The sequence below is a fragment of the Eubalaena glacialis genome, chromosome 7, assembly GCF_028564815.1.
Source record: "Eubalaena glacialis isolate mEubGla1 chromosome 7, mEubGla1.1.hap2.+ XY, whole genome shotgun sequence".
In the NCBI taxonomy this organism is placed as follows: Eukaryota; Metazoa; Chordata; class Mammalia; order Artiodactyla; family Balaenidae; genus Eubalaena; species Eubalaena glacialis.
The window spans coordinates 22,952,077-22,965,630 of record NC_083722.1 but is presented as its reverse complement, the minus strand read 5'-3'; the positions used below and the strand labels follow the sequence as shown (position 1 = coordinate 22,965,630).

General features: G+C 45.3%; 1 long non-coding RNA gene across 1 annotated transcript; it reads left to right on the top strand.

Moving 5' to 3' along the window:
* The first annotated feature begins 53 nt into the window (after nt 1-53).
* LOC133094368 (uncharacterized) lies at nt 54-5,737 on the top strand. The gene is made up of 3 exons (XR_009701456.1): nt 54-76; nt 4,557-4,632; nt 5,027-5,737. It is a non-coding gene; the product is annotated as an uncharacterized LOC133094368 (long non-coding RNA).
* The last annotated feature ends 7,817 nt before the right edge of the window (nt 5,738-13,554 follow it).

Here is a 13,554-nt window from a genome sequence, read left to right as displayed (position 1 = left end):
AGGGGGAGGAACCTCTCTGAAGGAAAGTTTTAGCGCCACCTTCAGCCTGGTTCTGTGATGTCGGCTAAGGAAACAGGTGATTGAAGATGCGCCTCCGGTTATTTTTCCCCTCAGGACCCAATACTGGGGTGTTTATTTTATTGGTCTCGAATATTAAAGGGACGCAGTCGCGGGGAGCGTTTCTCCTGAAAAATCGTACTAACCTTACTGAATACTAATTTCTTTGTACTAGAGAACTACTACTTCCTCCGTTTCTGAGTTGATATTTTTCTTTAGCTGCCGGGGCAGTGGTTAAAAACAAAGCGAAACATTCTGGGAGTTACAGTTCTAGCGCTCCTTGGACCTCGCGGTCTAAGCAAGGGCTCTCTGCAGAGCCCCTCCTGGCTCGCGTGCTTTGGGGACTGTTCTGGGCCGTTGGAAGGGGTGAGTCGACTTCTTACGGGGCAGGAAGTGGAGAGGGTGACGGCGGAGGAGGAACATCTAGTCCTTAGGCACGATAGGAAACAGGGATGAAGTAGGACACTTGGGAAGGGGCTCAGGACTTTGGAGGTGGCGGAGCAGAAGAGGTTGGGACTCCTTCCTCTTTAGATGCCTGCCAGATGAGGGAGGTTAACATTAGTCAAGGGAGCAACCTTGGGTAGGATTTCAGTAAGACTTGGTCGAGTTTGGCTTTCAGTTGCGGACCCCCTTCCACCTTGTCCCCCGCCTCCCATGGACCAACTCTACTTCATCATCGTCATCCCTTAGGTGGACAGCTGACATTTCCCTGATCTTTTATAAAACATGAGGACAAGTATTTTTTAAATCTTGCTATTTTAATTCATCTGTAACCTACCATCTAAAGTATAGAATCTGGGCTTCCCTGATGGCACAGTGGTTAAGAATCCGCCTGCCAATGCAGGGGACACGGGTTCGAGCCCTTGTGGGGGAAGATCCCACATGCCGTGGAGCGACTAAGCCCGTGTGCCACAACTACTGAGCCTGCGCTCTGGAGCCTGCGAGCCACAACTACTGAGCCCGTGTGCCGCAGCTACTGAAGTCTGCATGCCTAGAGCCCGTGCTCCGCAACAAGAGAAGCCACTGCAATGAGAAGCCCACGCACCACAACGAAGAGTAGCCCCCCGCTCGCCGCAACTAGAGAAAGCTCGCGTGCAGCAATGAAGACCCAATGCAGCCAAAAATAAATAAATACAAAATAAAGTATAGAGTCTTTTAAAAAAAATAAATTTATTTATTTATTTATGGCTGAGTTGGGTCTTCGTTGCTGTGTGCGGGCTTTCTCTAGTTGCAGCAAGCAGGGGCTACTCTTCGTTGTGGTGCCTTCTCTTGTTGCAGAGCACGGGCTCTAGGCGCGCCGGCTTCAGTAGTTGTGGCGCTCGGGCGTAGCTGCTCCGCGGCATGTGGGATCTTCCCAGACCAGGGATCCAATCTGTGTCCCCTGCATTGTCAGGTGGGTTCTTAACCACTGCGCCACCAGGGAAGTCCCTGAAGTATAGAATCTTGTTGTCCTGAAGGGACAGCTTCTAGATGAGTTTCCTAGTTCGCTTCCAGTCCCTCCAGCCCCGCTCAACCTGATAGTTGTGCGAAGCTCCTTACATATAAAAGTTGTGGAGCCATCACTATTTTCTCCTTTGAAAGAGGCAAGCTGTGATCTCTCCTAGAGAGAGGCTTTGATCTACTTCTCTCTGCAATAATGGAAACACTCACAGTAGTGAGGGGATTAAAACTCTGAGCAAGCTACTGGAGAGTGACAAGCCTCATAATAATTTGTCCTACAAGGAGAGGTCTGTTGCTGAGCCCATGATGGTAGGCAAGTTTTTATTCTCTCTTCTCTGTGTGTCTTTCTCCTTTGAAAGTGGAAATTGAAATTAGCCGTCTTTTCTGCCCAACTTTCCCTTTAAAGTTTGACAAAATTCAGTGAAGATCCACCATGAGTTGAATACTGTCCTAATGCAGTAAAGGAACTAAGCATTATAAGGTATGGCCCTTTCCCAACAAAAGCTCACAATCTGTTCAGTTCGTATTTATTAAGCACCTATGTCAGTCTTTGAGCTGAAGTTGGGGCTGCAAAGCTGAAAACTATGGTCTCTGACCTTAAGGAGTACAAATGAATAATTAGAATGCAATGAAAGTACACTTATAGGACAAAATGTGAGAGCCCAGGATAGGCATATAAAACAAATAGGCCTGTATACTACAAAGAGGACTGGTAAATGTTTTAATAAAAAGATACCGTGTTATGGGGAATGTAAGAGAGAAAGATACTCAGATATTATGTGACGAGGATAATCACCAATCAACAAATCATTAATTTTGAGAATTTGGGATTACAGACTCTAATGTTAAGTACTGTGCTAGATACTATGTACAGAGAAATAAAAGTAAGGTGGTCATATTTTTAAAATCTCAAGATAGGTATATGTAGTCAGGCAAATAAGAATATGCCCAAAAGGTCAGTGAGATCCAGTATTTGTTATCAGATCCTTTCTGATATGATAGATAGATCATTGTATTTGTAGATTGAAAAATTATAGTTCCAACTCTTTATGAGTCTGAATTTCATTATCAAAATGTTAAAAGTGATATATGGATACAGATAGCACAGTGGAAACCATGATTGATTTTCAAATGAGTTGTAGAAATAAAAAATGTGTGTTCATATTCATAGCGTGGCAAAAATCACTGTTACATAGAGTAGACTGGAAAGACTTTATAGTCAGGGCTTGATCTGTGGAGGATGGATACCATTTATTTTTTAATTTTTTTAATTTTTATTTTATTTTATTTTTTTGTCTGCATTAGGTCTTTGTTGCTGCACGTGGGCTTTCTCTAGTTGTGGTGAGCGGGGGCTACTCTTTGTTGCAGTGCGCGGGCTTCTCACTGTGGTGGCCTCTCGTTGTGGAGCACAGGCTCTAGGCACATGGGCTTCAGTAGTTGTGGCAGTGGGCTCAGTATTTGTGGCTCATGGGCTCTAGAGCGCAGGCTCAGTAGTTGTGGCGCACGGGCTTAGTTGCTCTGTGGCATGTGGGATCTTCCCGGACCAGGGCTCAAACCCGTGTCCCCTGCATTGGCAGGCGGATTCCTAACCACTGTGCCACCAGGGAAGCCCCAACTGCCATTTATTGAGAACTTACCGTATATCAAGCATTTTGCCAGGCTCTTTAATCTAATTCTCATTTGTTCTTTATAACTCCAAGAGGCAAATTTTGGTCTTATATCTCCATTTTGTAGATGAGGAAACTGATTTAGAGAGAGATTAAGTTACTTGCCCTGAGTCACACACTGGGAAGTGGTGGAATTAGGATTCAAGCATAGCCCTGTAAGGCTTCAAAGCCCATGCTCTAAACCATAAATGGTATAAATAAAGGCATAGACATGAGATGCCAGGCATCCTCAGTGGCTTAAATACGACCTCACAGTGAGCTCAGATTAGACCAGGGATGACACACAAAAAGTTGGTAGTCTTCACTTGTGTTGCCATCAGCCTGTCCTATAAATAAACCCAGAGTAACCACAGCGTCTCATTCCAAGCGGATCAACAGGGAATGGTCTCATAATGGATTTAGGGTGAAGGATGATTGGCAGAATAAGGCAGGCAAGCAGAGGGGTGGGCGATCAAATAAGAACAGAATTTCAGAATGAAAGATTATAGGGCAGAGATGCTGTATGTGGTGATAGAGGCAGAGAGGGCCCGGATCAAGAAACTGCACAAAGAGAATGAACTGATAACACTGAAGTCTAGAATTATCTCAGAAGACAAAGGAGGCAGCGGGACTGAGCAATCTGTCATAGATGTGCTTGGGCAAAGCTTCACCAAGGAGCCTGTCTCTTCCCTTGCCCAATCCCTGGTACAGGATTCAGAATGGTTCATGTTGAGTCCACAGGAGAAGTATGCTTTAAGTTTATATGAAAGGATTATGGTTGGTCCTTTATATCTGAGGGTTCCCCATCCACAGATTCAACTAACTGTGGGTGGAAAATATTTGAAAAAAAAAAAAACTCCCGAAATTCCCAAAAGCAAAACTTGAATTTGCCACTTACTGGCAACTATTTACATAGTGTTTACATTGTACTTACGACTATTTACATTGTATTTACAACTATTTACATAATATTTACATTGTAGTAGGTATTACGAGTAATCGAGAGATAATTTAAGGTGTACAGGAGAATGTGCTCAGGTTGTATGCAAATACTGTGCCATTTTATATAAGGGACTAGGGCATGGATTTTGGTATCTGGGGTGGGGGTGGTGAGTCCTGGAACCAAGGGACCTTGGTGGGGGTGTCCGTGGATACCGAGGGATGACTGTATGTACTCTTATTTATATGTTCTTATTAAAAGAGCATTCATTATTCGTTACCATAGGAATGTAGTGGTTTCCCATTGGGAAATGGCCCTGCTGTATTCCTACCTATTACCAGGTTTTTTCTTTCTGAGGGAAATACCCTTGGCCATTTCCAAAACAATTGGGTTTTTTGGTTCAGTCAGTATGAGAGCAGATTTGTTCTGACATCTCTCACATTCTAATCTACCGTTGCTTTTTTGTCTTACAGATTGGCCTGGGCTAAAGTATCTAAAGACCTTAGGATTGCTGCAGGTCAACAGTCCCCACTGGAGAAAAAAATCTTGGTAAATAAATTATCTTAACATCATACAGTTTGAAATGACTAGGAGAAGGAAAGTTAGGTTTAAAATCCTTCCGTCCAAGTGACACTTTCCAGTAGTGTGTCCACAGTGGCAAATGTTTTCCAGTTAAATCTTTACTTGCAAAACAAAGTATTATTTTTAAAACTCCCAATCCTATGTTTTTAAAAAACTAGTTACTGATTTTGGTGGTGAGAACTCCAACTTTCAGAGCTCACAGGCTCACCTAGGAATGATGGAAGTAAAATCACTATTACTCCGAAATTAATGAAAGACCATGGTCCTTTCTTGGTGTCAATAGTGAGCGTAAGCTCCTGTTTAAATATGTTCAAAGTAAAAAGATGGTCATATTATAAAATTCTGTACCTCACTTTGACAGAATCTAGGTGGCGTGCATACAACAGCAGCAAGACAACTGATAATTCAAAAATATCAAGAGGAGTATGAAACACTCTGTAGGGAGCAAGGTCTTTCTCTTGACTACTGGCTTGCCAAAGCGGAGTCTTATTATAATAAAAGAATAATGGAAATGAAGAAAGAACAAGAGACAGGCAATGAAATCAAGAAGAGATTGGAGGGGAAAACAACCCAAAGCATAGAAGGACAAAAACGATATTATTTGGTACCTGAGAGAGAAGTGAAACATGTAGAAATGCACATACATCGAGCAGGACAGGTCAGAGAGTTTAAGAATAAAACATTTAGACAATTACCACCACGCCCTAGTGAAATAAAATTGCCCAAAATTGTGCCAGAAGTACATGGCATCCAGAACGCACAGAGAAGAAAGCAGGTAAATGAGAGGGAACAGATGCAAATTAAAGCTCACCAGGAACGCATGATTCGAGGGAGAGAACTTGTACAGCAAAAACTCAAGGAAGGAATCTTGAGAAAAGACCAGAGCTGGCCTCCTATACGTGAGAAGCATGAGAGTGTAAAGAAAGAGATAAAAGAGTATGAAAGCGTTATTGCATATCCACTTTTCCAGCCATGCAGTAGCAGTCGGATTAAAGTGAATATTCTTATGGAAAAGTCTCAGAATAGAGAAGACAATACAATTATCAAGCCATATCAAAGAAGATTCTTAACTATGCCACCCTTTTTGAGAAGTCAAATAGGAAAAATAAAAGATTCAGTGATTTCATGACAAAGTCATGTCTCTTAAATGAACCTTTTTTTTTTTTTTTTTTAATGCTAGTTCTTGTCTACAGGGTTCAGTGACTATTTTCCCATTTATATCTGATACAGAAGTGTCAGATAGTTCTGGACTTTAAAACTAGCTTGGCTATTTTTAGTTGCCTTGTGTTTGTTCAAGTTGCTTATCCTTTTTGATGTTCATTCCTAATCTGTAAAGTGGGAAAATAATAGTTCATAGCATTTATAGGAGAATTTCATTTTTGAGAAGCATTAGCATATATTAGATGTTTCATAAATGCTGGGTTTCCCAGTTGGAAAGACCTGGGTTGGACAAAGATGGTGAATAAGGAATTGTTCTAATCTGCCTCTTCCAGTCCCCCTGCCCGCAACCTCAAAGGTTATCTTGATGAGATTGCTATAGGTCACTATGTGGTCTTTTATTTTCCATTCATACCTTTATCGGGGAACTGCTAACCAGGCCGTAAAAGTCTAACTTGTACCATACAATTTCTCTGTATGAGAAACAAGTTTGAGAACCTCCTATGTACCAGGCATTGTTAGTTACTGAGATGAATAAAGAGATATCCCTGCCCTTGGCTAGTTTACAACTAGTGGCATAGATCACTCTAAAAACAGATAATAAAATAGGGTTATGATAGAGGTATGCACAGGTATGTACAGAGGAGGGACATGTGTGTACAGAGGAGGGACATCTAACCTGGCCTAGGTGAGCAGGGTGAGGAGGAAGGAGGTCAGAGAATGGAGTGTAGTAATCTCTTATGTTTCTTCCAGCTCCATATTTTGTCACTTTCAGTCACCCACTTAAGCAAGACCTTCCCAATGTTTGGATTCGCTCATAGGTAACCAAACTCACCTTCTCTCAAATAGATGTCCTCCAAAAGTTGGGAAATTTGGGGTTCAGAATTGGTGAGTAGAGAATCAGAGAAATGGAAACTGGATGGCCTAAGGAATATTATACTTAAGTTGTGATAATCCTATGCCCACCCTTTTGTATTAGCAGGACACCCTTTACCCAGGATATTGCTAGATCAGCACTGTCCCATAGACCTTTATGCGATAATATAACTGTTCTATAGGTTTGCTCTTCAATACAGTAGCCAGCCATTTCCCACATGTGGCTACTGAGCATTTGAAATGTGGCTGGTGCACCTGAGGAACTGAATTTTTAATTTTACTTAATTTGAATTAATTTTAAATTGCTACATGTGGCAAGTGACTGCTGTATTGTACAGCATGGCACTAGATAAATATAACTCCTGTGTTCTAGACTTCAATCCCACAATCCGTTTTCTGTCTTTGACAATATTTGCAGGTATAATAGATCACTGCTCACTTACATTAGTATAAGTTTAGTTTCCTTTATATTTGAGATGCTCCTTAATCCCATGAAGAGATTCAAAAAGCACTGTAGGCAAATTCTGTGTGGAAATGAGGTGGCTGAAGTTGCTTAAATTGGGTTCAGAAACTAGCCCTCCCTTTGCTCCTTCTGGAATATGACCAGGACACATACGAAAATCTCATTCCTACCCACCTGATTTGCCTCATGCAGACTTTTTTGTCCTATCTGTTCTCTGGTCTTCCATCATCATGTTGCAGCTTTAGATCTTATACCTTGCAAAGATGTGGTTCCTCAGGATGCAGAGGCAAAAGACTTAGAAATTCAAATCAATAGGGTAATGATACAGCCTTTGAGTTGAGTGGGATTGAAAAGTAACCTAATACATAACTGTTGGTAATTGTTTACCATGAAGATATTCACTGCTGGACCATCCTTTTGACCTTTAAATGTACTCAAATCTCTCCCATCTAAATAAGCTACTACTATGTGGGAATTCCCTGGTGGTCCAGTGGTTAAGACTCTGTGCTCTCACTGCCGAGGGCCCAGGTTCAATCCCTGGTCAGGGAAAAATCCCACAAACTGAGCGGTGCAGCCAAAAAAATTTTAAAAAAGAATAAATAAGCTACTATGCTATTTCTTTGCACTCCTTTAAAGCCAAGTCCCTTAGAAAGTCTATACCAGCTCCCTGCATTCTAGTTTCAGTGCCCATCAATCCACCAAATCCCTTTTTGCGGAGTCATCAGCAAAGAGCTCCGTGTGGCTAAATCCAATGGACAGTTAAAGGTGGAACGAAAAGGAGAAGGTGCCAACAACAGGCAGAAGACCTGATAGGCATTTGTCAACAAGAGGGATCAACGGTTCAAGTGTAAGAATGCATGACACAGAAAACAAGAGGCCAAGGAAGAGCAACAGTCCTTAGAAGTTGGAGATCAGGCAGGAAACCAATGGAACCCATTTAAGGAACTGGAGTAGGGTACCAAAGGAATAAGATAAACAAACAGTTATAAGACTCAGGATAAAACACATGAATAGGAATAGAAGCACTGACAAATCCAGGACGTAGAACTATTGAATTGGGTTCCACTAGGGATGGGACAAGTCTGAGTCTTAGGCTGAGCTGAGCCAATAGTTGAGGGTTAAGAAAGTCCAAAATAGAAACAGAGCTTATCAGGTCACAGGGGCAGGAGACAAAGCAGATAATTACTATAACCCTCATACTGAGTCAGTTACATGAGATAAGAATTTGAACTCATTAAAGCATGCCTGATATTATCTTTAACCATGGAAGTCATAGTGGCTTGAAAATTGAGCCTCAGGATATAAGGTGTACAAGGTTGGTGTGTTGTTTTAAATAGAACTAATTATAAAGTCTTTCATTGGAGTAGCACTACAAATTACAGTAAGGTTGAACAGGAGTACATTTTATCCTTCAAGGGGGATGGTAAGCAGATCAGCAAGGCCATTTAGCATAGGCAAATAAAAGGCAAACCATTGCTGCGTTTCCTGGGAGGCCAAAAACATGGCACAGATTAGTTTCAAGGGGCACAATGGTATGGATGGAGAAGGCTGGGCTAGAATAACAGCACTGTACCCTACAGTGTCAACAGTGGTGAGGCGCCGCTGATAGCCCTTGAGGGGGTCAAAGAGCCAATGAAGTCCATCTGCCAGGAGCAGATGAGGACAATGCCCCTTGCTATGTGGCCTCCCTTATCGTAAGACAAGTCAACTTTTGGCAGTAATTGCAAGTCCAAATCAGAAACTGAGTCCTTTACTGTGTGCCCAGTCTATGATGGTGAATGTCTTGCCATGTCTGGTATGATGATGGACTCAGGCAGCAGTGGGGACTGTCTTCACAAAACATGTTTCCATCAGCAGCTTGATTCCAGTCAATTCCATCAGCAACCAGGCTCTTCTTGTGGGCATTCACCTGAGTGACCCAGATGGTTAGATAAGCAGTTATGGTTTATTTCCACAGTTTGCAGCTCCAAAGACAGATGTCTCACCAGTCTAGTTTTTCAAGTGGCATACCACATAGGTAGGCAACAGCACAAGAGTCAGTAAAATTATAGGAAGGTTGATCAAAGAGGTTATTGGTGAGAGCTATGAAATGGCCTTGTGTTCTACCCACCAAGAGGAGCGACAACATCCATTTTTGGCTCTGCATCAGTGGCAATGAGATTGAATGGCTGCATCAGCCAGGGACAGCATTGGGTTTCAGCCTAGCCGAACCACAGTGAACCAGGGCCAGGCATTTAGGGGAATCTCTGTGAACTGAGAGCCCCATGGAACCAGCAGCTTTGCTTCAGTTGGCAGAGTAGGGGATAAAGTTTTTCCCAGAGGGATATCTGCCACTTTTCCATGTAAAGTAGAGATGTTGAAGCCAGGCCAGCCACATCCTTAAATATACCATTCCCAAATGAGGATTATTGGGTCCTTCCCACTTTGTTAGAAGTTGAGTCCAAGTTGACCTACCCCCAAATGTGAGCATTAAGCTAGAGTGTCAGAAGGCCTCCATGGGTCAGGGGTTTAGTTTTGATAGGAGCCCAGTAGCAAGCTGATGCTGCTTTTCAAGATGAGTGTACCCAGTAACCATGTTAGGAAGGTGGCAGGTCCAAAACCCTAAGGGGTGCCACTGAGCACAGGCTGCCTCCATCACCATCTCCACCAGCCTACTGTCTCCATCTGACTCTGTGGGAGCCTCCTCAGCCCACCCACATGAATGGTCTGTCCACAAGGGCAGATCACAGGGTCAGGTACCTTGGGAACACTAAGAGATTTAAAACCTGCATCTGCCGGCCATCCAGTACTAACCATGGATCCAAGACTCCAGTGTACAGACTTGAAAGCAGGGGGTCTGGTTTCCTGTCCCAGTACAACCAGATGTGGACTTTGGCAAGGCTCAACATCTCTGAGCCTGTTTCCTCATCTGTGAAGACAGAATAACAAATTCCTACCTCACAAGATGTTTGTGAGGATTTAATGGAGGCTATGTTTACAAGTTTTTTTTTGTAAATTGCAAAACCCCACGCCAATGTGAAATATAAAATATGATCATGATACAAAATGGTATATGGTAAATGCTAATTAAGTGGAAAGGAAAAATGTGATTTCCATTGAGCTGATTTAAAAAAAAAAAAAAAGGCATTACTGAGAAAGGTCAAACTGGGTTTGGGTAAGTGGCCAAGGTAAGTAGAACTTTACCTGAACATGTCCTCTCTGCTCCCCTACCTCTGTCTGCTGTCATCATTTAAGTCACAGCGGTTTGCCTTCACTTTTCTTTCTTTCTTTCTTTTTAAAATTAATTTATTTTATTTTATTTATTTATGGCTGCATTGGGTCTTCCTTGCTGCTTGCAGGCTTTCTCTAGTTGCAGCAAGCAGGGACTTCTCTTCCTTGAGGTGCCGTCTCTTGTTGCAGAGCACAGGCTCTAGGCGCGCGGGCTTCTGTAGTTGTGGCGCGCAGGCTCAGTAGCTGTGGCTCACGGGCTCAGTAGTTGTGGCTTGTGGGCTCTAGAGCGCAGGCTCAATAGTTGTGGCTCTCAGGCTCTAGAGCGCAGGCTCAGTAGTTGTGGCGCCCGAGCTTAGTTGTTCCGTGGCATGTGGGATCTTCCTGGACCACAGCTCGAACCCCTGTGCCCTGCATTGGCAGGCGGATTCTTAACCACTGCGCCACCAGGGCAGTCCTGCCTTTGCTTTTTTAAGGTGCTGTGTGCCTCCAGGTCTCTTTCTGGGAGCGCGTAATGGTCTCATTTTTCTCCTTTGGGCTCTAGGTGATGGTGGTTGGTGATTATGTGTTTTAATCAGAGGTAATTTAATCCTTTTTTCCCCCAAGACTAAATTAAGACTGGGAATGAGATCCGAGCGCTAGGTGGGACCAGCGGCTGCAATTGGTAGGAGGAATGGGCTAGTGGGGCGGGGCGGGTCCTCTTCCTTTTAAGCTTCCTAGACTGTGAACTCTTGACCTTGGCGGGCCCACAAGCTTAACCCGGCAGGGTGCATGGTGGCCTTTCGGAAACAGGCGAGGAGAGCGGGGCCGGTGCCGGGCCCTGGTGGGGCCGGGACGGGATCGTGGGCAGCCGGTAAACGTGCGCTGGGGTGGAGCGGGCTCGCCGCTGGCCCCTCGGAAATCCTACGTCCCAAAGTCCCGGTCCTCGGCAGCGGTGGGTGAGTAGGACAGCGGGGAGTTGAGCTCGCGGTGGTGGAAGTTAGTGAAGGGTCTTTGTCCCGCAACCTTCCGCCCCTGACCTCGGCAGGCGAGGGGAGCTTCCAACCCCTGGGGCCCATGGGGAAGCCTGGGTTAGGGTATGGCCCAGGGCGCCGACCACTCCGGCCGCGTGGGGGACTCGGCGAAGAGGACGGGCTCCTGGCACGTGCTGAAAAAGTCGGGATCCCAGCAACGAAGTTTCGGGGCAGACAGGCATCGGGCAGTGCCGTCCCAGTCAACGGGACCAGTTCAGGGCACAGAAACCCCAACCAGTGGGTATTAACGAGCGTGCCACGCAGTGGTGAGCGAAACTCTCCGTCCCTGCCCGCGGGAGGCCCCGAGACCGGAGTGTGGGGCTGCGCGCGCAGTGACGGGAGGTACGCCCTGTGGGCTCGCGATCTGGTCCGGCAGAGCTGGGCAGGAGCTGCAAAGGGTCCTTGAGGGACAGAGCAGAGACCCGAAGACCGGGTGAGAAGGGCAAATGCCCGAGGGTCGTTTTGCTTGGCCGAAGGGCAGAAAACAATGGTGGCTGGAACACCGGGGTGGGGGGCGGCGAGGGCGGACCCCACGAAGCCTGGCAGGTGTGGTGGGGATTTCAGTCGTCCTCAGAATTGCTATGGGAAACCATGGACGGGTTTGGGGTTAGAGAGAGATTGGGTGGACTCAGAGAACTGGAAAATGGCGACACATTCCCTCGAGGGATTTACATTCTGGAAGGGCAGGGACGGGCCGGCAGCAGATAAACCGATCTGCGCGGAAAGTCTGTTGAGTTATATCCAGCCTCTTTCCATCGCGGCCCAGCCGGCTTGAGCTCTGGGGCGTGTGGATGTAGAAAGTACTATCGAGGTAAAAGTGCCAGAGGCAGGCAGCAGCTGCCAGAAATTTCAGTCTCCATAGTCGTGCTCCCTTCCCAAACCGGAGAACCAGCTTAGAATCTGGACCGAGGGCCTCAGGCTACCACCCGCAGCAAATGCTTTTTGAGAACGACTGACAAGGGTGGGTCTTTCCTGCGGGAGAACGGGAAAGCCAGGACCTTGAGGATACTATTACTGAGACTGTTTTGAAGTGTTACTTTCATTGTGTTTGGCTGGAGAGTAGGAGAATAATCCAGACCTGCCCCTCTCATGCAATGATTGTGGATGGTCTTGAAAGAAAGGAAGGGAGGGAGGGAAGGAGGGACTCAACTTCACCTCCCAGGAATGCACCTTTCCTGTCAGCTTTCTTTTTAGCGATCCCACTAACTCCATTGTTGAATGCCCTTTTCCTTGATGGCATTTTCAATTCTACCACCTTTCAAAAAAAGTGAAAGGATGAAAGTCAACAGGTTTTTATGTCTTCATTCTTTTCATTCCATCTGGAGGGAGGAGAAGCCGGGTGAGTGGCTGTCAGTAGGAGGAGGTGGGAGTTCAGCCACGTGTGGGCAGAGCAGGAACTTCCTGGGCTGGGCAGGCAGCCCAGCGCCGGGCTCCTTGGGAGCCCTGCAGAAGCATTTGCTGTTGGGTTGTTACCATTATCATTCTTTTTTTTTTTTTGGCCATGCCTCGAGGCATGTGGGATCTTAGTTCCTGGACCAGAGATCAAACCCATGCCCCCTGCAGTGAGAGCTAGGACTCTTTAACCACTGGACCACCAGGGAAGTCCCTCCATTATCATTCTTTACAAGGATCTGTATGTATTAAAAATCCACAGAATCGTATATTTTTGGGTCCTGGATGGGATCTCAGAGAGTCTCCTTTAATCTCATTTTCCAGTGAAACCAGATCAGAATGAAGAAACTTGTACAAGGTGGTTTGTGACAGATCCAGGGCTGGTTACCTCAGGCACATGCTTTCTTTCCAGAATACCATACTGTTGCTCTAGAGAGGGCTTTGGGACAGCGGAAATCATGTCCTCAGTGGTAGAGTCAAGGCTTTGAACACAAACTCTGCTGTGGACCGGGAGTATCCTTGAGCACATTACTTAGCATCTCTGTACTTTAGGTTCCTTAAAATGGGGTCATTAATCGTTACCTCATGGGGCAGTGCTGAGGGGTTTTAGGTACAAAGCAGGGGTTCAGTAACTCTTGGTGTTCCCTGACCAGATTAGGAAACTGCTGTTCCTCACTCCCCCTCTTGCTGATATGATTTCTCTCTGACCTCAGGTTCCTAGAGTTGGGCACCAGCCAGTGGCTAGAAACAGGGTGAAGCAGAAGGCAGACGACGCCTTCA